This window comes from Falco punctatus, assembly GCF_963210335.1.
Source record: "Falco punctatus genome assembly, chromosome: Z".
Lineage (NCBI taxonomy): Eukaryota > Metazoa > Chordata > Aves > Falconiformes > Falconidae > Falco > Falco punctatus.
In genome coordinates, this window is record NC_137586.1 from 20,100,811 (window position 1) to 20,128,789 (window position 27,979).

At 43.5% G+C, this 27,979-nt stretch overlaps 1 protein-coding gene across 1 annotated transcript in view; it reads left to right on the forward strand.

Annotated features, from left to right (window-relative positions):
- Positions 1-27,979, forward strand: part of IL31RA (interleukin 31 receptor A) — a 238,220-nt gene that overhangs the window by 206,168 nt on the left and 4,073 nt on the right. The window contains exon 17 of the mRNA XM_080372935.1: positions 1-27,979. This exon is cut by the window's left edge and continues 17,465 nt beyond it; it is cut by the window's right edge and continues 1,947 nt beyond it. The gene's annotated coding sequence lies outside the window, so the exon portion shown is untranslated.

Here is a 27,979-nt window from a genome sequence, read left to right on the forward strand (position 1 = left end):
TAGGGAAGCTGGTCAGAGCAGGGTGTTCTCTTCATAGGGAGCAGGCAGCTCCATCACTGTGCTATGTGACTCAGAGCATGCCAGGAAGACCAGAAGTATTTGCTAAGGAGAATGTTTGTGGGCCAATTCCAGGCATCACATACAGAGTAAAGCAAATCTTCGTTGCAGGGTGTTAGCCCCTTTTACCAGCATGTTGTTCTGTCCTTCTCCCGGGCAGCAACAGATGTAGCTGGGCTTGCATATCTGCCTGCAAGTGACCGAAAAATCAGCAAAAAGGAACCTGGGTGTTTTGCAATGTAGGTCATTGTATCTAAACATCTCCAAGAATGCAGCAGAAGTCAAACAGCCAAGCAGAAGATCCTTTCTTTCAGGAACCTCCCCCTCAGCACTATACCCCTGTTGCAGGAAAACAGCTTTCCCTTAAAAACCACTTTGAGTCAGAGATGTTTTGAATCAGATGCACGCAGAGAAGCTCTGGGGAATTTTCCACTACACTTTAAAATGCTATCCTTCCCCTTGGCCCCACAAAACTTTCTGCTCCACCATTCTGCCAGAGGTTGACACTAGGACGGGAGAGATGCACAGCAGCTCCAACCTGCTTATGCCTACCAGAAATACACAGATGCTGGCTGGAGGCGGCAGCACACAATAGGTCTGCTTTCAACTTGGTGCTCCTAGGTCTCCAGGGGTTGTGCAAATATTTGCTTTGCTCCGCAGTATCACGGCACTCCCTAAGTTTCTGCTCTGAATGGGCCCAAAACGCCTAATTGAAACTGCCATTCTTAGGTGGTTTTACACTGAAACCATGTCAAAATACATGGTCACTATTTCACACAGGATTGTGGGAAGGTATATTTAGGAAAGCTAAAAAAGGCAGTGAACTTTTGGCAAAATGTGGTATTAAGGGACACCTTACACTGAATGTGGATCCAGAGCTCTCACGCATTAGGATGAGCAAAAATACATACTGTCCATGGTCACTCAGCAGTATTTTCAAGATGTGCTCTTTTATCCCACACCATTTAGCTTAAAAATGTGAAACCATCAGGAGGGGTCCTCACTCACCTTCACTCCTGTCAGTCCAAGTGCCTCTTGCAACGTCAGCCATCCTCCCTTCCTAGGGCAGGACTGGGACCACAGCCGAAACTCAGGCTTGACGTTAATGTTATCAGAGAGTATTACATAAGAGGAAATGTTGCAGATGACAAGATGTGATTGTGTTTGCTGGAACACCAGGGCTGGAAACAATGATTATAGAAAAGAGCAAGATTAGCAGCACAGAGTGACCAGATTAGCACTTGCTGAGCTGCTGTACCTCAAAGCTGCTAAATCCCCCCTCTACCCACAGTACAAACTCTACTGTCGGAGACTTAAAACTATCCACTCGAGTCACGTCAGGTAAGCTCAGAGACTATGGGCTTTGCTTGCACTGAGGCAAACTTACATTTAAGTTACAATCCTTACATTTTTCTTAAACTCTTACATTTTTGCTAAGAAACTTCGGTCCCTCTTTTCAGTAGTGACACTCTGGGTAGAGTTCAGTAAGGACTTAAAATCCTTGTGAAAGCAGGACATACACCTGAAAAGCATTGGCTGAGCCCTGAGCACCAGAAGCATCGTCTCTCCCAGAAGAGAGCAGGTTGCTGTGCATGTCTAGACTGATGCTGCTTCACTGCAGATTGCAAATGGAGCTGATGGGCTGTTGTCCATTCCCAAACATGTAGTCATAGTCTACAACGTAGCGCTTAACACTGCATGGAGCAGTGACTGAATGCCTTTAAAAACAGTATAGTCTCTCAAGTCACTTCATCATATCTGAGCATGTTATCCTAATGACTGAATGATGATGCTTAAGAAGCATTAGGTGAACCATCTGTAAAATGATTTGAAAATGATTAGATAGGGCTGTCATGAATAGAAAAAATAATAATCTGTCAAAAGCAAATAGAAGCATAGAGTGAGAACAGTGAATACTTTAGGAAAACAAAGCACGGGTAAAGGTGAGACAGTGTATCATGGAAAGAGTCATCGCTTGTATCAAAAGGAAACGCAAGAAGGAAAGGAAGCAAGCCTACACAATGCCCATCCTGAAAGATGTCCTGAAGTGCTAGTGCCTCAAGAGACAGTTGGTGATTAAGACTTGTGTTGACATTTAAACCAAGAAAGGAGTAAGGGCCACATCTCAGTCGTGTCCTTATCCCTTTGGGATCTGGTAAAAATGGAACGGAAGACTGATGCTGTGGTTTAGCGCTATTAGGTTGGGCTTCCGAAGGGGTGATGTTGGTATAGAGGAGATGTATGCAATTGCTCAAACTGGGTAATGAAAGGGACACACTATAGCCAGGACACACCAGTTAGGCAGTGCTTGCTACTGCATACTGCATTTTGAGGTAACTATAACATATTTTTTTTCTTCTGATGAATAATAATCTCCCAGTTGTAGTTACTCAGTAGGCCCTGCAACCTGCTGTTGACGAGAGTGTCAGAAGACAATAGCTCCTGGTTTCTTCCCTCCTCCCGTGCTACACACAGCTCCAGATTATGTTCAGTCATGTACTCGGGGACAGACTCATGTTTCTGTGTGACTTTTGGCTTCTGACACTGCAGACTGTGGGGACTGGCTGGTATTTTTAATCCATCTGCTGCTAGTATCAGTGAGGATTTCTTGTCTGGAACGAGTTGCCTGTTTGTATTCCACACAAGGATTGACAAGAGACTATAAGAAATAAAGGAAGAGATAGAGGCGGGGGTGGGGTGGGGGGGAAGGCAGAGAAAATAGTGAAAAGTGATTCAGAAATGTGTCTGTTCTTTCCGTTCAAGCCACTGTACAGAAACTATGCTTCTATTGTGGGACAAAGACCTTTGAGCACAGTGAGATGTGTTTATGCTTCTCCTATCAAAGAGCCTTTCATCTCCACAAAGCAAATTATTAACACATTCCACTGAAGATGTGGGGGTGGAGGCCTGGCATTGGAAAAAAAGCTGGCCAAAAATGAACATTTTTTTTATAAACACTTTTAATGATAGTGAATGGCGCCTTGCCAAGACCCTTATGCCCAGTGAAGCACTGCAGGCTGATTGTTTGTCTGGAGAAGTCCCGTGGGCTGAGGCTTTTGTGCCGAGGAATTTCTCATTTGAAAGGCAGTGGTGTGGGAGGTGTGGGCCCTTCCAGGTTCATTGAGTTAAGGCCTACACTGCCAGTTGCCTTAAACCTGCACCAGAGACTAATTTTCGTTGGGTGAATGAACACCCGCCTCTGTTCCAGGTGGAAAATCTTGGCCTTTCAGGAGAAGCTCAAAACACGAGGAGCAGCCTACGCAAAATATGCATAACAGCTCTGTTAACAGACTACTCCCCATGTACGCCCACCATCCTGCGCAGATCTCTGGCTACCTAGCAAAAATTTTGCTTACTGTTATTCTGTGAAGGAGTAAATATTTTATGTTTTCTCCCTTGCTATATGGATCAATATTGGCTTGCTTAGGAAAAAGGCTGAATGTCAGTAAATGAAGACCTGAAGTTATTTATCAATAAATCTTTTAAAATTCTGGGTTTTTTCCACTAGTTTTTTTTTCTGTTTCATTTGAAAGTAGTGCTATTATTTGGATGAGCATCATATTTCTTCATTGCTATTATTGTCACAGCACAGGATGTGTGTGTATATGTATATATGTGTGTGTGTGTGTGTGTGCGCATACATATAAAAGAATTGCAATGAATTTGACAGGTTCACATGATTCAAAGGAAAGCTGCTGTCCTTGGAAGACAATATGTTTCTTCTGGGGCAGTGTTTATGTAGAGCTCAACAGGCTCCAGGAAAGGGGAGTACCCATGGGTTTCTTCCATACCCGAGTGCCTTTTTCACACATCTAGCCTTTGGACTGTCATGGACCCCAGAGGCGAATGGGAGTTTCTATGTGCTATAGTTTCTGCATGCTTGTACATCTCTTGGATGTTTAGGTCCTTGTGTTAGCTGATTCCCACTTAATTTAAAATACTTCACGAGATCCTTCGTCAAAATTTTTTTTAACAAGATACGAATGTGCATATTAAACAGTGGGAAGTAGGTCTGGAGTTTGAACTAACCCACTTGCCAGTTGTGGTTGGCAATGCACAGAGTGGCCCGTGGTTAACACTGGAGAACAATGCCAGCTGAGATGATGAAAATTTTCAGCTTCCTTCTGTAAAAACAGGTATTTCATGCTTGAAAAAGTGATCAGGACTGGGTGGAAAAAGCACTTCCAACTTCTGGAAGACACCAATATTAGCAAAATTAATCTTGTTCTGATTGATCTCTGAAAAAACCAAGAGTTCAAAAGTACTCTCTGAAAAGAGGGAAGATCCTGGTTTATAGCATATATAGTTTCTGAGCTGTAGGCCACAGGGGCCCCACAGTCTTACGCTGAAGGCAGCTGAGCTGAGACCTAAGGATGTAACAAAGCCTAGGAACTGCCAAGAGCTCATCAGCTGGGAAGCCAGAACTCCTAGGTGTGTGGTGCCCTTTGGCCCAGGTGTACAGTTGAGGAGAAATGAGGAGAACATCTACAAGAATCACACCATGTTGTTGGAACTCTGCATTTGCATGAGTTGATTATTTAATAAAATCCTATCCTTGTCAGAAATTTTCCAGCTATTTTGATTTGAGTGAGAGCTCAGTTAGGTACAGGCTAGCAATATAATGTTTATAACCCAAGGGTTGTTAAACCAGCATAACATTTCAAACACAAGTATTCTAGTCCATAGACAAAAATAAGCTCACCAATGAGCTTTACTTTGTGTGTATACATGCATATAGATGTATATAACAATATATGCATTACTATGATATTGATAAATACAAGACTTCAGTATTTTTGAAACTCACATGGGCAAGTTTTGTCAAAGGTGAAGTGTACCTTACTGGCAATTTGGCAGCTCTATCTGAGCTTTAGCAGTAACAATCTTAATGTTTCTCTCAGTAATGCCTGTTATAGTTGTTTACCTCAGATGGAAATAAAGTTTCTTAATTTCTTTGTAATACTTTCTTTATACTTAGACTTCTTTATGATTCATCCAAATGATGAATTTAAAAAATGTCTTTATGGTAAATTTTTAAACTCCCAGAGTGAGCACTGTTTATATTGTGTATGTCCTCACGGAACTCAGTGGTTAAAGCCTGGCTCCCCGGCAGCCAAAAGCAAAGCTCCAGTTTGATTGTGGCAATGCTAGGTTTTCACCCAGCCCGCTTCACAGACAATCACATTTTCCCATTCACTCCTAGCCCCATTTTAGTCTTTCTCCTACAGAAATACAGTTATTTGGCATTATTTTTCCTCAATCAGCGCTTCTCTGTTCTGCTGGAGGATCACTGAGTCCAAGGGATCAAAAGATTCCCAGACTCTTCATCTACCTGTACGCAGAGGTGTTTTTTTTTTCTTGTTGTTTGCTTGCTTTTCCACTGAAAGCTGTTTTCCTGCTTTACCTGCTCTGCGTGAGAAAGTTCGAGTAGAACGAGTCCTCAAAAGAGCAGCTCTGCAATGTCTATGATTAGAAGCATCCTGTCACCAGGCTGATGGAAAGTTATTGTTCAGAGAACCGGTTTTGGGATTCACACTGCTGAACCCGTCAGGATGTCGCGTTCTTTGCCCTGGATGTAGTGCAAACAGGCACACAGGACACAGGAACAGCCTCTTTGTCAGAAACCTTACCAATCTAGTCTACCAATTTAGGCATTTGTCAGTAATAGCTTATTATGTATCTTACATACAATGCTTTAATAGGCTTTTAACAGTTAGGATGAGTAAGATTCAGCTCTTTCTCAGATGTGTCTATCTGTGTAACTACATTGCAGCTGATATCTTACTGGGGCTATGAGCACAAGTAAGCAGCAGTTAAACTGTGAAGTGCTTAATAGCCACAAAGTTTGAGCAAGTGTGCTTAAGATTAAAGTTAGAATCCATCCTCATGTTTCTAGATAAAATCAGAATAAATTTAAGAGCCTCCTAGGACTCTATATTGCTTCAAGAGGCTCACCTTCTGGTTTTAATTCCTATTTCCTACACATTAAAGCCAATCAGGGTCCAATGGCTATGGGGGATCCCATGACTCCTTGGAGTTTGCTGTCCCTTTAGCTGCCCTTCAATGTGCATCTTATAAAAATGGCATGGACAGTATCTAGGCATAGATAGTTCAGTTTGTTGCTTCAACTTCTTGTTTCAACTCTGCTTGCAAAGCCAAGCCCTTGCTCAGCCTGCAGTGGTCTCACATTTGGTTTGACTGTAATACTAAATACCAGACCTCCACTTACTTCAGACTCCTTCGGATTTCTTTTTGGCCAGCACTCCACCATCACTTGTGAATATGAAGGCATGCATAAATCAGCTCTCTTCAGCAGTATAGCTTCAGAAATATATGCAAAATATCTGGGTTTTGAAATACTAAAATCAAACTATGTCATCACAAACATCTTGCTTGCTGTATTTTCAGTTGTGTAACAACAACAGGGATCTGACACTGATGTCCAGCATGTCACAACTACACATTATCGAGTCCTTCATAGTTTTCAGAATCTTCCCAGAGTGCTGATGTTCTGCCTGGTTTAGCTGACCTCAGGGTGCAATCTGAAGCACTAGGTTAAGATTTCAGATTCCTTATTATAAATGCCAGTGCTTTGCCTTTGTCCATATTCCTAAGGGACCATTTGGACTGGGACATTCGTTTCTAGCTGTCCACTCTTGTCTGCATATTTTCTCTCTCTAGCCCTCAGGCCTCTGGGGTTGGGTCCTGTGCAGTTTGTGAGCCATAATCTGGGTGCTTAGTAGTCAGAACTGGCTTTTAAGGATGTATTTGTTTCCTTTTGGCAATGAAATTTGGTTTACAAGGTAACAGATGTGGGTATCATCTATGCAGATGTAAATTCCAGGTTTCCTTTAATATTTTGAAAGGAACAGGACTGAGGTGGTTTGTAGTAAGTCTAGGTTTAAATAAATTCACACACGGGTGGGTGAAGAAGTCATTATCATCTGAACAGTGTTGGTGTGTCATTCTGCTTACACTCCTTTTGGTATGACACTGGAAGAGGGAAGCCCAGTCCTTGGAAACAGATGCCTATTGATCACCTGTAGAGGTTGAACTCCAGGACTAACAACTGTTTAGCTGGTTCTTGCAGTGGGATGTCTGAGAGGTGATGGAGGAGGATCCAATCTCATTAATCAGTAACATCTGTGCAGGTTTATTTTAAGTACTTTCCTCCTTACAGTGGCCCAAGGACAGACAGACTTCATTTAAAGACAGTGACAAACACCAGCTCTTTGTAATGTTCTCCCAGTCTTTGACTTTCCAACTTATTTTACAGTTTCTCTTTGATTTTTTTTTCTGTTACAAATTTGTCACTGCTGCTGGCAGCTGGCTTCCCTGGTGGGAGGCAGGAAGCTGCTAATGGGGAAACACCTTTCTCTGTGTTGGTTGATTTTTCACCAAGGGGGTATTTCCTAGGATAGGAAACTGTTGAAGGAAGTGAGTATGCTGAGGGGCTGGGAGGAAGTGGAGAAAGAGGGTGTCTGAGGTGGTCTGCCAACAGTGCTGCAGCTGCTCCAGCCCTTGCACAGTTAAGGTCTTAGAGTGCTGGTGAAGCCAAAACTCTGAGCAAGTGGGAAAAAATTCTGGCTGAGGAGAGCAATTGCCTTGGTGACATTCGTAAGAGGAAATTGAGATGAGAAGAGGGAGATGGCTAGATCCTCACAAGCGGAGCAGACACTGGTAAATGCTGGGGGAGAGGCTCATTCGTCAAGGAGCAAGGAGTACCCCAGAAAATCTTCCCTACTCATGGAGTTGCCCCTGTTAAAAACATGCTTGCACTCACAGAAAAGTCATGTATTTATTTATAAGCATGTAAGTTATACTACTATCAGTCTTGGCCTTTTGATGGCTTTATATTGGCTCATCTCTTCAGGGATAAAGAGGAATGTCTTTGGAAGCAGTCAGGTACGGTGCAGAGCCAGAGTAAACCCATGCTTTAACTCTGGCTTTATGACTTTGTGCCTTCACTGCATACAAAGCCTACATGGAGAAGTCTGGTTTGCCACTTGCTAATGCTGTATGATTTAAACATGGCAAAGCAATCGATGCTGGCAAAAAAGAGAACAAGCTGGGTCTGAAAGCAAATCAGCTGTCCTAGCACCTTGCCATTCAGGAAAAGAAAAATCCCAGAAGTTGAATAGCAAGAGGTATTTACCTCCTAGCTGAGCTAAAAGAGACCTTTTCTGGGCTGAAGCTACCAAAGATGACACGGGAAGACCACAGCAGCCAGCGGAGAACAAGACACGCAGGGTCAGACTTCACTGTTGCGTGTTCACTGAGTTAGTCTTTTAGTGTAAGTCATTAATACTGACCTGCAAGCTAGGATTTCAGCTATCCCCCTTTGAAAATGAGAAATTATGCAAACCATATGATTTGCTATTTATGGGTTTGTCAGAAACAACTAAACTGTTCTTAGGTATGTGACGGAAATGTGACGGAAAAGCTTCTAGCTTTTCTGCTGTCTTAAAACTCCTTTAGAAATAAGGAAATGAAAAACACACAGAAATCAAGTAACTGAAAAAAATAGCAAGCATTAGAGCTTCTATTTATATAAATGCTTTTGTATATATTTTGATTTATAGGTAACTGCCTAGCTGGTGTTAATTTAGATCAGCAGTGTTATTCACAAGGCTTTGACAGGGTGTCTAATGTGTTGTATTATTTTTAGTCCAGGATGCGCCAGCAAGTTAATAAGAATACTCCAGGCTTCCCACTCTGGCATGCAGCATCTCTGACTTCAGAGAGGGCTGGGGAGAGGAACAGATGCAAACTGTTTGTCACAGTCTTCTCCATTCATTATCTCCCTCTCTGACCTTCTGATAGCAGAGCAGCAGGGGAGTCCACCAGGTATGGAGTAGCCTGTTCCTAACAATGTACATCAGCCATGGCTTGCAGAAGGACTTGTGGTGTTGTTTCTTTCAGGGGTGGCCAGAAAGCAATCAGGGGGCTAAGTTAGTACAGGCATGGATACCCAGGAGTGCTTAGGATGGCATCTTTGTGTGGTCCCACCTTGTGCCTCCTAATCAGACCCTGAAAAACAAAGCTCTCTGTGTGGCTCCGTGCTGACAGTCATAATTTCTGGGCAGTACTGAAGCAATGCTCGCCTCTGCTTTGTCCCTGTTACTGTTTGATAACGCAGGCTGCTGCTTTTACTGGCATTTATCCATCATGTTGTGTCTGGAAACTGGGTCAGAGAAGACTAGCTTTTTGACATGCACTTTATAATCATCAGTCTTCATTGTGAACTGCAAGGTCACACGACTCAGCAGCCTGAGGAGAGGCATAGATGCACTGAACCTCTGCCAGATCAGCTGAAAAAGAGCTCCTATTCATTGCAGATTACATGTTTTGATCTAACTCTGACAGAAAAGCATACCTGTCAGCTCCATGGCAGGCTGATTAGGTTAATTATGTCCTTGCCTATGAGTACAATAATTAGAACTGTCAGTTGTTTAAATGATGATAGAAGAAAGGCAAGATTCAAGGAGAAGCACTGGAGTTTGGAAGTACTAGCTGTATAGGAGGGAAATCTGTTACGGGCAGTGATTTAATACTTCTCTTCAGGCAACCTCAATTTAAGAATAATGCTGAAGGGAGGGGAAAATTGTGTCCAGTGGGGTTTGTTTTGTTTTGCACTTACAGTAATGAGAATTGAGATGGTCAATGAGTTTGTAAATCAGATTTTTAGGCTGCAAACATAACCGTGGCATTGGGGTAACCTTGGAAAGCCTCACTCTTTTCACAGGGAAGGTCTGCAGAACAAGAATAGTGTATATTTTCTCATCCTCTCAACAAAGGTATAAGAAGACATCTTGTGTACTCTTGTAGCTTTGAATTTGTCAGAAAACCCTGTGTGCCAAGGTGATAAGTTACAGTAGTAGCATGGTTAGTACTGATGGGAAAATTGCAAAATGGGAAAAGAGGGAAGCTGAGAGAAACGAAACCAGGAGAGACATATGTAAGGCTAGGTAATACAACTCTGCTCAGTCCTGAGAAGCCTCTTAGGAAGTTTGAGGTTTATGCCTTGTGTTTTTAGCTGAAAATACATTTGCAGAAGGCCAGAGAAAGGAACAAAATGACAGCAGGTCTGGAAAACATGACTTGCTAGGAGCAGTTGGGTTTACTTTGTTCAAACCAAAGAGAAGACTAGGCAGGAAGAGAGGACACTCTTAGTAACAGCCTTCCCATGTGCTGGGTAGAAGTGTGATGATTGCTTGAATCCCATGGCAGCTGGGAGAGCGGCAGGAAGAAATCACATTGCATTGCAGCGGGAAAGAGTATGGTGTAATTGGAAAACTTTGTTAAGTGTTATCATCGTCAGATATTAGAGGAGGCTGTCTAAGGGTGTGGGCAAAGTACTGGAAAGTGTTAAGAAGGTGATAGGTAAACATCTGTTTGCATTAATCAGGAAGCCACCTCTTACAGCTCTGTCGGCTTGTGTCTGTCGGGAATTATGATTTAGCCATGTTCAGGTTAACATGCCAGCAGAGCATGTCCTAGAGGAAGTCAGGAGAAAAATAAAAATAAAGATCGAACAGGGTGGAGGGAGAAAGATCAGAAGCAGCAAGACAATTTTGGGAACTAGGACTAAGAGAAAAGTTGGAGCTATGGGTAGATTACGTCATCCAAGAAAAAGTGCAGAACACCTTGATGAAGGGTCAGAAGTCTCAAAAAAGCAATGCAGAATCCCGGCAAAGACAGCTGTAATAATGGATGGAGAGTAGAAATGAAAAGGCGGGGAGAAAAGTAACGGAGACTGGTCACTTTTTGTAGAAGGAAGCATGACTAACAGCAGAGCTGAGGAAGAAGGAAATGAACAGGCCTGAAGACCTGGCCATGGAGATGTCATTGAAAGCCTCAGTCATGCAAGGACTAAACTACTGTGTCCTGGGGTACAAGAAAGTCTTTATTTTCACCCTGAAACATTAAAATCAGATTTAAAGAATGTAATTCCGTGTATTTATTTAAAAAGCAGATCTGCCCCTGATTTTCTAGCACGCACGTATAGCCACAAAGAAATAATGTAAGCCAAACATTAATTAGAAAAACCTTCCAGAAAACATTAATGACTTGTCTTTGTGGAACTGAACAGTTTCTCATCAGACTAGCTTTATCAGGGAAATATACTGTTAAAGTGTCTGTGTAACCATAACTGATGTTCAGTTTGATTTGGACATGGTTTGGAGAAGAAGTAACTCACAGATCTGAGATTCTCAGACATTTCCTGATACTGCTTAAGAAAATAGTTACTGTAAAGCACAGAATATTTCCCAAGCATGGCAGTGATAGAACCCTCATTTTTTACTGACACTAGAGAAGTTTTCTGTTTTTTTCTGGGATGCTAGAGGAAGCTCACGGGTTACATCCATCTCAAGGAGAAGTGCCCGAGCCAATACCATTCCCACCGGCAGGGACTGTTGACTGAGTATCTTTACTAGTTTAATGAATTGGGTCATTAATAGCAGTGATTCCTTGAGGTAAGGATTGCCTGTGCTGTTTTGTGTTAAGCAGAGGCACTTCCAGCCACCACTGTAAGTGGCGCTGCCTGCCTGCTGCCAGCTGTTAAAGGTCAGTTGTTAAGGGGACTTTGCTGCACCTTTTTTTCTATGGGAGAGAGTTAACCAGCATTTAAATGACATGGTGTGATGCTCTGCTCTGCGACTATGGTGAAACTCAAGTGGCTTTGGTTGGGGATCTAAAGATGAAAACCAGGGTGTCCTGATAAGCGTGAGATTTTGCTGTTCAAGCCCTTCCCACGCAGTACTCGTCCCCGGGCCACACACAGGCACCCACCTCCTCTGCTCTTGTTGAGGAATATGGAGACAACTGTGGAGCCTCTGCTTTATAATTAAAAGATGCATAAGCAATGAAGAAATTAACAGAGACTAAGTCTCCAAATCATTCTCATGCCCTGAAATCAAGTTAGAAAGAGAGTGATGCTGTTTACATTCCTTTCGATGCTACCTAGTTTAAGGGAGCCAGGGATGTCCATGCTACTGCACCAGGAATGGGAAGCGCCACACTGCACACGCTGCAGTTGTGCTAGTGGCTGCCTCACACAGTATTTTATAAACAGTACTTTTTAAAGAAAAAAATCTTTCAGGCTTTGGCACACAAGTAAATTCCCACAGGATTGCAAGTCTCTGCTTCTGGACAGGAAGGACACACGTGCCTCACCCTCCTGCAAGCACGCTGGGGGCAGAGGCGGCTGTGTTTCACAGTGAACAAGAAGATACCTTGCATGTACTGTGGGAAAGGGCTCCACTGCAGGCAGCTCACAGTCCCTGAACATGGTGCTCTGACCAGATCCTGAAGTTAAGGGCTCAATTTCTACAAATCACTCAGCAAGTGGGAAAAAAAAATAATATTTCAGCTGCAGCTACAGGAAATCTTGCCTGAACCCTGCAACATCCCTTTTAATTTTATAGATTCTGAAAGCCTGTAAAAGCTCTTATGTTTGGCCCTGCACCAGGCTCTTAAGTCCCCGTTTTGAGACATCTGAATAAAAACGTCATAGCTGTTTCATGACAGCATGAGCAGAGCCAGTGTGGCGGGTGCCAGCCGGGATCGGGGCGGCGGGGCTGCCCGGCTGCAGCAGTCGGGTCCCTACGCTGTATAGTGCAAAAAGCCAAGAACCTGCAGACCTGCTGAACCCTGTAGGCTTTGGGTGTAGTCTTGGTATCATTTATGTGGAAATTTTCTGTGTAGGGCTGCGGCTTTGGGACTTGCCAGAGGTAACAGACCCGCAGTCAGAGCACCCACTGGTGTGGGGTTCACCCCGAGGGGCTTTGTCTTGCAGATGGTGATTTCAGGGACGACCTCGTGGTATTCTGGAGGTATTGGACACCCAAGCAGGAGACAACATAGGGTCATTTGTTGCCTTGCTCTGGATTTACAAGATAATTGCTGAAGTCAATAAGGTATAATGACCAGTATATTGTGGTTTATGAGCAAAAAAATAACGTAGGGGCAATCTTGTGCTGAAGAAGTAAAGGCTGATGGAATAGCCTTAAGGGCCTTTGAGAATGTGTATTTCATAGCCTGATGAGGATGCCTGCATTTATCTGGTACAACACATGCAATATGCCAATGACGTGAATGAAAGAGTCAGGGTTAACTGGAGGCTGGCTAGTAAAAAAAAAACACAAAACCAACAAGAACCAGAGAAAACAAGCAGTAAAACCTCTGATGATAATGACAGGCTTTAGCTGCAAGATGGATATCAAGACCCAGGATTTTAACCCTTCCTAAATTAGAGGCTGTTTGGATACCAAGTTATATTTTGGGCATGACTCCATTTATAAATACAAAAAGGTCTTCATGCAACCTGCCAAATTACCCAGATGGATGAAGACAGTTTGGAGGCTTAATAAACGCTTTTTTTGTTTTACAGTCCTACATCTGTTTTAGATAAAGCAGGAACACTGTTTAATAAGAACTTTATATATGCTTCCAGTTCAATATCTCACTATAATCACTTCAGATACTCATATTAGAGAAATTAAACTAGACAAATGGTACAGTGACAAGAGTTGGATGTGAGCAACAACATAAACCAGAGAAGGAGATTCAAGCTGTAGAATGCCTGGATCAACAAACTAATAAAATTTTCTTTTCTTCTCCTTTAACAAAGGCTACATTTTATTAAGCAAGCCCCTTCTGACAGCTGTGTTAATACAGTTAGATATTGTTGCTGAGAAACTAATCAGAGAAATGTCTGGAAATAGGTTAAGTCTCCTCTTTGATTTAAAAGCAGAATGAAGTTGGAAATACAACCATTTAAAAATAGATTCAGCCTCCGAGTTGCGGTTGTTAATAACTCAGAACTCACTCTTTGACTGAAATCTGACAACTCAGCCAGTTTTGGCAAGACTGCAAAACGAAAGGTGCTCTGTCTTGTCTGGTCTCACAGTCATTCTTATCTGCATTCAAGACTTCATTGGACTTCTTGGCAAAAAACAGGAGAGGAAGATTTAGGACTGAACCTCAATGGCTATATTCTCGTGTAACTTCCTTTACACCAGTTTACCCCAGAAAAGCATGTGCCTTTTGAAAATTTTACTACATCCTAAACCCAGTAAGGAGTTAGTAAGTCTTTACTTTCAGAACTATTCAAATAGCCAGAGTTTAAAGATCAAAGCAAATATATTTGTTTATGCCTATATTGAATGCACCCCATCTCTGTCTCCGATGACTGAGTTTTGCATGGAAAAAGAGGAGGAGGCAGAGAATTGCCTGTGAGTATCAGAAGAGCTTTACATGGGTAGCAGCAGATGTATGCCTTGCTACCCCAGACGTTGCTGCAGTTTGTTGCTGAAAACGTTTTCTCATCGTGCTAATTCCTTCATGGGAGCATACTAGCATGCTGCCAATACCAGTTTGCTGCATTACATGGCTTGATGGAGGCTTTTTGTGAGTGGGGATTGCTGGAGGAAGCTGCTCAGATCCTCCGAGATCCACTCAGGTCAACTTACGGTGGGGAAAAACAATTGTAAACAGCTCCTCCGTGGGCTTCTGAACTCCAGCAGCAGCCCTTGGCTGTGCAGGGCACATTCCCTCCACGACGGCCCTTCCCGGGATGTGGCCCACGCCGGGCAGCTGTGGGTGGGGGTGACGGGAGCCTGGCACAAGTGCCAGGAGCTGTGAGGAAGGGCTGCCATTCACACAGCCCAGCTTGCCCCTGAGCCTTGCTGACACATTTGGCACAGGGTGACAGCGTAGCCTCTGTATCAGTGGGCTCTTTCAGTCAGGGTGCGCTTGGAAAGTCAGCCTGCTTCAGAGGGAGCTGCTTTGCTTGGGGAACTGGCATTCTGGCAGAGGAAACTCCCTCCCTCCCCCAGCTATCTGCAGGCTTCACCGTCCTTGCACTGGGCTGGAGATATGTTAGATCACCTGAGTGTTTCTCATGAATGACGCATGCAGAAGCAGCGTGGCAGGTCATACATGTGCTTGCATGTGCCCATGCATGTATATGAAACCTAAAATGCATGGAGAAGACCATAGAATCTGAAATCAAGGATTTAAAAGGTTAAAAAAAATAAAATTAAAACCCAGCAGGAGCTGTGTGGAAGAGCCGAGGCCATTGCGACTACAGCCTGACAGCTTGTTGTGTGACCTTGCAGTCTTTTGCAGGTGGTGCCAGCCCCACTCTGCAATTTTGCCCTCCCCTCTTCTCCTCTCTCATCCCTGGCATCCTGGCCCATGCCCCAGCAGGGCAGGTGCTGCAAGCACAGCCTTGAGACCTGCTGCCAGCAGGTCCTCGGCAGCGGGGAAGAATGACTGTCAGAAGATGCCTCCGCAGTCCCCACACCCCTGAGCTATGCTTGGCTGCACGGTTTGCACGGGGTCCTGCCTGCGGGAGGGGAATGCTCCAGCTCACGGAGACTGTGAGGGCTGTGGGACCAAGCCTCAGCTCCTGTCAGAGGGGGGAAGTCAGCAGAAACCGGCAGTGTTTTGACAGGAGTGTAGTATTCTTGTTCTCCTCTGCAGTAAATGATCCTGTCCAATGAGCGTAATCACTGAAGATCTCCTATTCATTACCAGCAATGGAGGAGTGGCAGCCCCAGCATCTCTGCTCCTCAAGGGCTGTTTTCTGTTATTCTGTGAATCTGCCAGAGTACTGCTTTTATGCATGTGGCATAAAATCAAAACAGCCCTTTTTAAAGTCTTTTCATATAGGTTTTACTGATCATAAACCAGATACATTTCTGAAGCGTTGGTCCACGAACAATTTTAGTCTCTATTTCAGACGAGCTACCTTACCTGCTATTATAATTCACTTAGATTCTGTGAGAAAGTAATGAGAGGGTTGTTTGATGAAATCCAGTGCCCACCATTGTGAGTAAGCAGCAGATGTTTAATGTCCCCTGCTACTGCATTTTAAGGTGTATTTAATAAAACTCCTTAAAGACCAGTCCCCAGACCCTTATCTGCAGATTGACTGTCTGATGCACGGGAGGCCCTTGTATCACGGTTTGCATTCCTCACTGCAATAATGCTGATGATTTAGAGTCTGTGGTCTGGAGAAGTTGTTCTCTGCCTTAATCTGGAAGGGAGACCCGGCAGCTCCCTGATCTGACACTGGAGCTGGTAACATGAAACAAACACTCCTGCCTTTGCTCTATTTCTTGTTGTCTGCCATCACTTACCAGGGGCCACTGCTCCAGCTGGATGTCACAAGAGGTAGCTACATTTCATTCTCCTTCTTTCTAAAAGTGGCCATGACCGAAGAGGATGGAGATGATAGAGACATCTCCCAAGCATATAGAGACAGCACAGAGAAGCCTTGGATCTCTTTTCCAACAGGAGGTGGACTGTTTGCTGGCCAGATGAACTGGTTTAAAGTCTCCACAGGGCTTCAGACTTGTCCCTTCTCCATAACAAATGGCTATATATGCCATGGGGAGGAATATCAAGGGAGCCAGACCCAAGGATGGCTGTTTGAATAGGCAGGGAGCAGAGGCTGGTATCTCAGGAAGCAAAGTCTTGATCACCCCTGATCTCTTTGGAACATCACTAAAGAGAAGAACTATTTCTCATCTGGGTAAATCACTCTTCCTACCTGTAAGTTCCTGGCTGGTTTGAGCTGGCTGCTGTGGTTCTCAGCAGGTGCTGCAGCCCTCGCTGCCCATGGAGGTGGGTTTCCTGTATGTGGTTTTAAATTCTCTGGGAAAATAATTGCATATTGTGAGCATCGCACACATGTGCACACACAAGCATATCGTGAGTATCATGATGTCATGTTCAGGTCATGCAAACTGTTACTGTTACAGTGGATTCTTATTGTACGGTGGACTACAATACATTCATTTTTTCTTACCAAAAAGTCAAGGGAATAAAACATGCTCTCTTTCACTAACAAAGAAGCCAGATGTTCGGTATAATTTTTGAAACATGAGCAAACTCAAAGCCAAATTAAGCAAGTATGTCTGGAAATAGTCTTTTCAAGCTCTGTTTTTCCTCCCTTAAGTCTCTCAGCATGAAAAAATAAGAATCTTGCTGGGTGGTAACACAAAAGTTGATGACTAATTGTAACCTCCTCTCAGGGGTATTTCATTCCTGGGAATCATGTCACACACAGCCCTCAACTGACTGTAAGCGTTACCCATATGCAGTAAAATATTATAAAGATTTCTCCCTACATTCAATGCCTCTTATGATCTAAATAATGCCAATAGCTCAATTCTGCTTCCTTATTTAGAATTTAAGCACCATATTTGACAGATACTGTTGGCTACATTTTCAACATGACAGGCAGAGATTCATGCAGGACATGTTAAACTTACTCATGATGACATTGAACAGGTTATGACTTTGTGTGAACATTTGCTAATTAAATTTTTGAGAAGTGCAGGTGTGTGGTGAACAGTGTGCCTATTTGTATATGCAAACATGGCAACTGGGCTTCCACTGACACAGAAGTTCTTGAATATAGAGTTTTGTTTAGGCTCAAGGCAAGCACTAATTCCTCAGGATATTGGTTTATGGTTTTTACACAATGAAACCATATCCATCCTTCTAAGTCTAGGAGCCTTTCCAGAAATAAAATTCAGCTAGATTTTCAGTTTTGGGGGTATACAATCAGGTAATCCTTCAAAATGTTTTAGTGTGTACCTTTCTTGACTCAAGCATGCATGGCACACTGCAATGTATACAGATGCATGCACATTGCACAACACTGCTGTACAGGAAGATGTTTATTTTAATCTAGAAATAATTTCTTCTTATGAGCTTGGTTTCGTTCTGGTTTAGATTTGTTGGCTTTGTTTATATCCCTAAAGGATAATGTAGGAACACAAGTAACTTACAGAAGCTTTATAGAATGTAGTCTTTGGAAAGTAGCAGAATGTGTTGCACAATCTACTGCTGTTGAGCATTAACTTCTTAATAATGAAGTCTTTCAAATCAAGCACTACTGACATAATAGCACAGTTTAATCTAGTGGCTTGGCTGAACACAAGATAGGGATCATTTCCTTTATGCCTTTGTTCAATGTGTTAACTTTGATCTCTACGTATGGGCAATTCTCATTATACTACACTTTTCTTAAATATGAACTGAATACATATCTCATGTATATTTTGGGCTCTTCATTGTGTATACCACATAAAAGGACTGTTTAGCTACGTATGGATTCTTTTATGCTAAAGGAGGTCAGGACAAACTGCTTTCCTTTGTTTATCTCAACTGAAATCTTATCAGAGATCAGATTATTTTTCATTAATCTCTGATCCATAATGTATTGCAGCAGAACTAAAAGCCAAGTTCATGTCTTTGCTGGATCTCCATTTGTAAATAAAGTATGGAGGCATTGTCATTTTACAAGCTCCATAACCCTTCTTGACTTGCAGAAATGAAGTGTCTTTTCCAAGTGTTGAAAAACGACAAAGGTTGTAGGTAACACTTACAAGCTGGAATGAAGATTGACCGCTACTGTGGAGTCCCAGTTTTGAGGCACTAAGAATACGCTTTCTCGCCATGTTCATCTTTGCACAGTGCCAAAAGCAGCAGCGATGTCAATACAGCTGTCTCAGCATTTATTCCAGTCGGGCCTGAAAGTCTCAAGCCAGGCACTGAAAATCAGACCATCTGGAAGTTGTTAAGCTAAAGCAATTTGAATCTATGGCAGAGAAAAGGAAAAATCTGCTTTTCCAAAGTGACCCCAGAGCTGAGTCTGACCAGGCAGGTGTCCTGTAGGGAAATTGTGTGTAGTCAGTAACTGATGGCTCTATCCGGTGTCAAGGTAGGGTTTGGGAAGAAGAGGAATTAAGGTCCCATAGGCTGTTTGGGCATTTCAGTTTTTTGGTATTTAACCTGCTTTTCTAATATAACTCTATGTGTAAAAGTTCACAGGGTTCTGGGAAAACAAACTGAAAAAAAAAATATATAGAAATACTATCATCCAGTAGGGCATTACCGTCACATACTGCCAGAGCAGGTAACATTAAGTCTCACAGCCTTGACGTCTGCCACAGGAGCTGCTGCAGCACTGGTCAGCAGTACTGGTTATCAGTACTGGTTTTCACTCCCTGCCTCAATGCTGGGAATATTTTTGGTGTATAGAACGTTCTCAGTGTAGCTAGGCCAGCCCAAATCTCCAGACACAATTTTTCATGCCTGGCTGCCAGCGTAACAGGTTCTGGAGGAGAAGCACTCACCAGCTGTGCCTTGCCCAGGACTGGCTACGAGCTGTGGGAGTATGGGGAGTTCCCATTCTGGCTCTGGCCCTGGAAATCAGGGGACACAAACACGTGCTGTTCCTTCCCAGTGTCTTCAAAATTCTTCCTTCATCTAGGCAGTTTCTGTATCCAGCCCTTAATTTTGTCACCCAGCTCCCAAGATGGGACTTAGAGACCTGGTATTACTCAGGGAAGCCAGGGTTAAGACCACAAGGAAAAGCTGGTCGAGTTTCATGCCAGACCATGTATGGTAATGGGCAAAATCTTTGGTAGAAAAAGTGCAGAGACATGTGAGAAGCCACCAAGCATGTGTAAAACTTCAGACTGGAAAGGTCTATAGCTGTGCCAACAAGTCAGAGGCTTCATGCAAAGCACTGTTGCCCTACCTCAGGAAAAATTCAGGCGATGCTCTTTTGACCTTTCCAGAGTTTCCAGAGTTTAAAACTGTCCAGAGGACATCTCAGTTGCAACACAATTATTCACAATTATTTTTCAATATACTCAAAATAGTTTTCCTCAGAATGCAACTTCCAGGAGTGAAAAATGGTCCAGGGTGAGGTAAGGTCCATAGCATGGAAAATTACAGCCCAGCATTTGAAGTCTGACAAACCCTTCTGTAACAGAAAAGTAATACCTCTTGCGGGATGAGTCCTGCCAAGTTGTGCAACTGAAATAATGAATCCATGGAAGAGCAAGCAGAGGAGGTGCTGGATGCCCATGGAAGCACCACACTGCCGTTTCGGTGCCCATCACGATGTTCCTCTGGGGAAGCAGGAAGAGATCAGGCAAGCCACCAGAATTCAGCCAGAACTGCAGCGGGGTTAACAGACGCTTTCCTTTTCCCTCCCTTTCCCCCTGGAGCCGCAGTACGGGCCCTTCGCGACCAGCAGAGGTCAGGGCCCGCCAGCGCAGCCTCCCGCCGCGGCGCCCGGCGGGGCGGGGGGATTTAGGAGCCACAGCCACTCCACCTGTCAAAAGCCGAGCGCCAGGGGATGCGGCCACCGCCTATCCCGGGCTGCTGTGTCTTTCCCGGGGGCTGGGAAGGCGTTAGTGCGGGGCTTCCCTCTGAAGGGACCCCGGGGACCGCAGCCGAGCTCGTACAAATAGTGGCACCTCTGCCGCGGGGTACCTCCAAAATCTTTCTGGGCAAGCGAAAGAGGAAGATGAAGTGACTGTTTTGGTGTCACGCAGTAGAGAAGACCTTCGGGAAACCAACCTATTTTTTTGTGTGTCTGAGGGAATCAGGAAGCTTCGTGGTTAATCCTCCAGTAATGCTACATTTGGCTGGCACTACTGAGAACCATCACCAAGTTTTGGTAGACAGGCCTCTGCTCCGAACTTAAATTTCTGAAAAATCTGATGCTATTGCTCTTTTACCCCTTCCCACCATCTGCTTGCTGTTCAGGCATATTCCCTTGTTGCTGCATTCCTCGCACTGGACAGCTGTTTGCTGCAAAATCTCTCACTTCATTTAGCTGTGCTTTGCACTGGACAGGGGGACACAAGCACTCCCGAGTCCACGAATGTTACACTTATTTAAAAGAAACACAACAATATTCTGGGAAGCTGCTTTCCACATGGAAGGAACATCCTTGTCCTGAATCACCTACTATTCTAAGATACTCCTTCTGACGCCAAAACCCGTTACATTTCAAGTTATTGCTAAACTATTTCTGTTTTGACTTTAGACCAGTTTTGTGCTTTAGGTTAGTCAATCTAATGTAAATAGCTTCTTCAGTGTTTGAAGTTTGTTGGTTCCTAATTTTTTGGTGTTGCCCCTTAGGCAAATAATTTTTAGAACTTTCTTTTTGGTTGCAATTTTATTGAGTACTCATTTATACGTACTCATAAAATAGATCATAAAATAATATATATCCAGTTATATAAATTGCACCCTATAATAGCTGTGCTCTCTTCCTAGGTATATATAATATACACTGATTTAAGCTGCAGGCAAGAGTCTTAAAAAGAAGTAGTGTCTTAATTTTTCTGCATTTTTCATATTTCAAATCCCTAATGTACCTGAGAGTAAAGTTATTTAAATAGTTCTTGAAATGCCTGTTTTTCACGCTTAGACTGAGATCCAGTCATATAACCTTAGGAAGTCTTATACAACTTCTGTATACTGGAGAGAAAATAGCGAAGGAGCTTGATCCTCGTCTGACTACAGTGGAAGAAAACATTTGATTCCAGCAGGATCCATAATCAAGTACAGAGGCACACTGAGCCCAGTGATCAGAAGTGTCTGCCTGTTGAAACAGTGCATCAAGGGATGCAGGAGGAAAGCAGGAGGAAAGCAGGCGGTTTTCAAACATCTGTATCTGCCAGGGATAGGCAGGGCACATCACCGTGCAGCTCTGGAGCTGATGATCAGCTTGCACCTGTGGGACCCTGCAGGTCCTCAGGGGGCAGCTGGGTGCTGTGACACCCGATGTGGTGGCCCAATGTGGGCCTTCAGATGCGACATAAGCCCAGGCTGTGACTCTGTTCCCAGCTGAAGTCTGGGTGGGAACCGACAATGGTGAACACGATGAGCAGGAAACAAGAAAATGTGGAATTAATCAGTTCCAGTGAACTGGCATTTTCTCATCAAAATGTGTTCAGGCGGTCCCATGGAGTGGAGAATGGCTGCCATCCCTAAAATTATATCTCATGCAGCCTGTTTGTTCAGGAAATGAAACTGGATGATGGGTCCTTCCAGTTTACATAAATTCCTGGTGCTTGTTTACATTTGTGGCAAGTCTGATGGTTTCTCAACTTCATTAGAAAGCAAGAAGCAGCTCTCCAATTTTCAGTAACCCATGCTCAAAAGTGGGTTAGTTGTGAAAGCAACTCAAAAGCTTAGTTGTGAAAAAATCAGTAAGATTTTGTTTTGAAATTAAGAAGTTAATTACACTTCTTCAGCAGTTGTATCATTTAAATAAGCTTTTAGCACACTTTCTGCATTCAAAGTTAAATGTTAAGGTCAGAGATTTGCTGTTTTGCCCCTTCACTGAAAAAGGAACACATAATTTATTAATAATCCATGCACGTTTTACTGTCAAAAGCAGTAAGAAAACCAAGATAAACTGTTTTGGTTTATTTGTTCTGTGTGTGAAACAGCTGGATTAATGTGATCAGCTGCTGACTTGAGTTAATGGGATTGAACAGGTTGCTTTAACACAGAACTGCAGCATTTGGGAGGAGAGTATTTCCAGAGGAAAAGACCAGAACTTCTTTTCCAACAAAAACAACACAAGAAGTGTATTGTGTTTTAAATAAGGGATCCACAAACTGCTAAGGAGGAAAATATGACTCTGAAGGACCTGCAAGATATTAAGAGGTTTATGTCAAACAGATTTGCCTCTTGGTTTTTTGACTTATTTTTCTTGTTTATTCCAATCTCATTTATTTCTAAGTTTATGTTAGCTAGTGTGAAAGTAATTGGGGTTCTACCACTATCCCAAACAGCAGCATAAACACAAAACTGCACAGCCAAAGTGTCTCATGCATCCACAGAAAAGATCTTGTTGAAGGGCATGGCGGAAGGTGACTAAAGTTGCCTCCAACATCGGGCTGCAAGGCAAGGCAGAAGACATTTCCTCCCATGTTCCCATCCTGCAAGCAAACTGTTTCCCCAGGACGGCCAAATGTGGAAATCCTGAGATAGAGTCTCCTGGGATAGCCACACTGTAGGCACATGACGTTGGTTTACAGGGGTATGTTGGGGTCCTCCTGAATGGAACTGCAGCAATTCCTTCCATCTCATTTGCAGGGGAATGGCCATCTCAGATTTCATAACACCAGCTATTTGTCCTTCATTTGCACAAGCCCAGCCTGGTGTACTTGAGACTCCATGCTCAATAATGGCTTAGTTTCCAGGGCTGTCTGCCCTGGGGCTTGGGAGCTGCAGAAGTCCAAATCACAGCTGTAAGGCCACCTGAGCTTCAGTCTGCCATGAACACTCTGGATGCCTTTCTTCAGACTTGCTCACCGATCCAGGTAGCTGCATCCTCTACATGCCAGGGTAGGGGCAAGGTGCACTGCAGTTTTGTAGCATTCATGGGCAAAGGAACACCTGATGTTTTCTCTGCTCTTTGCCCTGCTCTGCAGCACCGTTTTTTATGCCAGTCACCAGCTGTTGTGCTTTCAGTGTGTATCACCATCACGGTCCTGTCTGCTTTCATCTCTTCCGAGCACTTTTCCCATTTTTACTTTAGCCAATACTGACAAGTGTCAGACCCGTGTGAGTACATTTATGCCTCAGTTGTATCAGTGTCACCAAAGCATCATTAGCATTACGCTGAGCACTTCATAAATCTGAAGCTTGGCTATGTCCTTACTGACACTGATGAAAATTGTTACTTTAAGTATTCATCAGAGTTGCAGTAGTGTAAAACCTGTGCAAAACATGCTGAAGCACAGCCTGTGATTTTACACAGAGCTGTAATAAAGCAATTTCTATGATTTTTCTGCTGTGAGCTCCATTGATATGGTTAAATCTCTCCTGACTGAAAAAAACCTCGGGAAATGCTTTGTGTTTCTAGACCAGCACCTTCAGCACTGGTAGCTGCCTCAGTGCCTGTTGAGTTCAGTAGAAGTGGCAGTGGTGCCTCTGAGCACTGAGCTGCACAGACCCATTGAAACTGCATTTGTTTTCAAATGTCTGTGCTCAGCAGTTGCTGGGCAGTTTGCTCCGAGAAAATACAACCTAGGAGCTGGGTATGAGACATGAGCATCCAAGGTGTTGTTTCTGATAGAACACACCACTTCTGATGTATCAGTTGTGAATATCTATGAGCTGGGTTGCTGTCCAGAGGGGCAACCTGTTCCTCTAGCTGTGGATCCTCGCTCTTTAGTGGTGAGCTGGCTTGATTTCCCTTTAAGGTAACTGGCATTATGGCTCTTTTTATTTTGAGCAGAATTCAAACATCTGTTCCTGACAACCATAATGAAAGTAAAAACATAATCATATTCATAACCACAAACTGCACTATGAAAAAAATCACATGAAGTTTTCTCTGCAAGGCATTTAGGCCTGATGTTCTGCTTTAACTGCTAAGCTGCTCTTACATATAAAGCTAAGAGCAAGCCCTCTTGTCATGCATTTGTGCACAAACATCCCACATTGCCTCTTGTAACAACAGCCACATTATGCTTCCTTGCACAAAACCAGCTGTCAGTTTAGATTTCCTTAATCCTGTCAGATTCCAACTCAGCCAACTAACAACCATTATCTATGGGAAACCCTTCTGTGAAATAAAGCAATGTCCTTACTGAAATGACATGTCATAAAAATTAGTTTGGTCACCAATCCAATGAAACACTTTGTCTAAGTTTGAAAATTACAGACTTGTGGTATCATATTCTCTGGTGCTATAGATCTCAGAAATGATGAGCAGAACAGCACAGAAACAGCACACAGGACCACATGCTCACTTGCCCTAATCACATAACACACTTAAATGGTGCAATTGTGTTTTGCAAGTTGGCGCTATGCAGGCAGCACACACGTATGGGCAATGGCACCGTACTCTTGGGCATAACATTTCCGAACTACATCAATGCAAACAGGGAATGTGAACCATGAGGATTTTGACCTGGCAGAGTTAGGATGGCTCATTTAAAAGCAACCTCCTATCACCATTGAAAGAGTTAAAGGTCACAATTGTTCCCCCAAAGGACATGGTAATGTTTTTTCTGGGCTCCTCTGGGACAGGCTAAGGAGAAGCCAAAAGAAAGGTGCACACCGCAGAGCTTATTTCTGCCTATGGTAAACAGGAGGCAGAAGGAAACCAGGCCACGTTTTCTGACCAAGGACACAGAACACTATAAGGATCAGATCTATGAGTGACCATGAGTGTCGTCAGCACAGCGGTCCTCAGCCTTCGTAGCCCACAGTGAACTCTGCAAATACCTTGTGCTTCCCCACATACCTGACTCACTGGGCAGGAGGAGGGAGGAAGGCTGGATGAGAGCTCAGCCCCTAAGGAGCATATCTTGCTAGCTGAGAAAAGGCACCACTCCAAGGTCAAGTCAAATAGTTCAAATCTGTTGCCACTGCCAGGCCCATAAGCACATAACACACTAACAGAGATGGTGGCTTCTTGGGGCATTGACTCGGGGAAGCTGAATATTTTCTCCATTTTTTTCTGTTTTGCCATCGGTTTTGCGCATTTGAAGCACAAAGGTACTGCAGAGTTGCTAACCAACGTCAGTTTAAAGCCAGGGGTCAATTTTCAAAACATCAGTATATTGTCTTAAAAAGAAATTAAAAGCGATGAGATTTTTTTAGTTACATTGTAGATACCGTTAAAAGCAACTAAAGAAATATTTTCTGCCTTTTATCCCTCTACAGCATTAAGTGAGTAATTCATTTTTTCTTTGTAATGAAAGCTGTGACCTTTATCTATTTACGAGATTTGGCATCAGGGGCTTTCAGAAAAAAAATCATGATGTATAATGGGACTCATGATAAAATCCCAAGAGCTGTTAATCCATAAATAATCTGGTAATCCTTTTACATCCTGGTCATCAAAGACAGTAAAATTTTTAGTGTGTTCAAACATGAATCTCCTCATGACAATTCAAGCCACTTGATAATACATTTGTAAAAGCAAGGGGCCAGGTTTGGGTTTTGGTTCATAAAATAGAGAACAGCCCACAGCTGTGCTATAACCACACAAACAAAAACAGGTATTTCCTTGTTTTGGAGGAATGCCATGGCTTTTTGAAGATGAATTTTATGTGGAAAAGGGAGAAGGGTTAGTACCTTTTCCAATAGATGCACTGAATACCACTTTATAAGATTTCTTTTAAAATTTTGCTTTTCTGGATTAAAATGATGCTCCTTTGTTAACAGTTACTTCCAACCTAATTATTTTGGTTCTATCAAATTCAAACTGCTATTTAGAGAGAAAAAAACCCCTGCTGTGGCCTGTTCCCTGTAGGTTGATGGAGGCCTCTAGGCAATCAAACTAATCAGAGCACTGTCTCAGGGTCAGCTTGATCCCTGCAGAGATCTCTGCAGAGGCTGCAGCTGAGCTCTTCACATCATGTTTGAAAGTTGTGCCCATTTTGTATAAAAGGTGACAGGCACAAGCATGCAAGAATCCAAAGCATGCAAGAAAGGTGTTTTAACAGGACAGAAGCGCAAGCCTGTTTTCAAAACTCAGTATTAAATCACACATAGCAACTGTATTTCTGGGAACAGAAGAACGGACTTCCTCAAAGCATTGTTTCTAGACTGAAAGCAAACAGTAAAAGGATGGTCTTGTGGTAGAATGGTGAAAGAAAAGCTGGGGTTACAAATCTGTTTCCATGACAGACCTCCAGTGTGGTTTTATGGTAGTGTCTTATCTTTCTTTATTCTGTTGCTGAAGAGAGACAGCAGTACACCCTTTCTGGACTCCCTTGTCTGTCCAGTTGATTTAGACATAAGTGGCAGACACCCTCCCCTCCTCAGTGGCGGGGCAGCACCCTGCACAATGAAACCCTAATCTCTGCTGAAGCCCAGCGGCGCTGTGATGGCAACAGTAAGAATGAAGCAGAAAGTGCAGCATTTAAAGGCAGCAGGAGAATGCAGTTAGGCAAGATCACCTCAGACTAAACCCTCTGACTGGCTGACTACCATGGTGGGGGGTGAGCACTATATTATACATAGTCTGGCTGATGATTTTCAAAGCAGAGATGGCTTTACAAGTCCTGCTGCTCATGGACATTGGCAGGGCTCCTGTCAGGGATCATAGCTGAGCCAGAGGTCCTTGCATCCACTCTGACAGATGAAAGATTTCAGATTCCTGTACACAGCTCTGAAAACCTCGCTGTGTGTATGCATTATGACAAAAAGTCTGTTACAGTTGTTAAAGTTCCAAAGTCAAACACTGAAACGCCAAGAAACAGCAACAGAACTGTAATTCAGGCCCCTTCATGTGTGTTATGACAGTGTCTGAGCACTGCTGGTTTGTGGTATAGTCCCCCCCTTGTTTAGTTTAGATAATGGATAGTGGTTGAGTAGTGCTAATTACAACTGCTGCCATGGGAAAGATTTCGGGAAGACTGCATTTACTGCCACTCTATGCTAAGGTCAAGCCTACAACTGTCCTCAAATAAAGGCCCTCCTTGTTAGGAGGATTAAGGAAAGGAGCACAGACCTAGAAGTCCATATGAGTTTGGGGAACTTGCTTGTTGAAAAGTCAGGCATGAAGGGAGAGGCAGTGCTGGATGTGAAAGAAGGAAAAGAGCTCTGATGGCATCCTTCATGGCTGGCCAAAGAAACATGTTGGGAGATTGAGCCTAAAGGGGCAGGTCCCGGAAGACCCACCAGCACTTCTCCTGAAAGTTTGCAACGGGCAGGACAAGAAGAGCAGGAGAGAAGAGATGGTGTTGTGGTGAGGGTGACTTTAAGACTGCCCTGGAGAACTGGATTCTGTCCCTGCTCATGCCATAGCATTTTGATTGCTAGGAAAATCACTTAAACCAGGTGGAAGCTCCCGGTAGGTTCTTCCTTTGCTGGTGTCTGTTTCCTGAGACATCTGGGTCTGATTTGCAGGAGGCCGTAGTAGATGCTGCAACAGCTAAAGGCAGTGGAGCTCCCATTGTGTCTGCATGTTAGTGACCCCAACCATGAGAAAGAAATTAGCCTCTTTCTCGTAATGTGGTGACGGTGAATGGCTTCATACTTGTGCATGGAGGTGAGGTTGTGAGCACCACAGCGGGGAGTGAATAAGCCTGTTGTGGGTACTGCAGGGCCACATGCTGTCAGC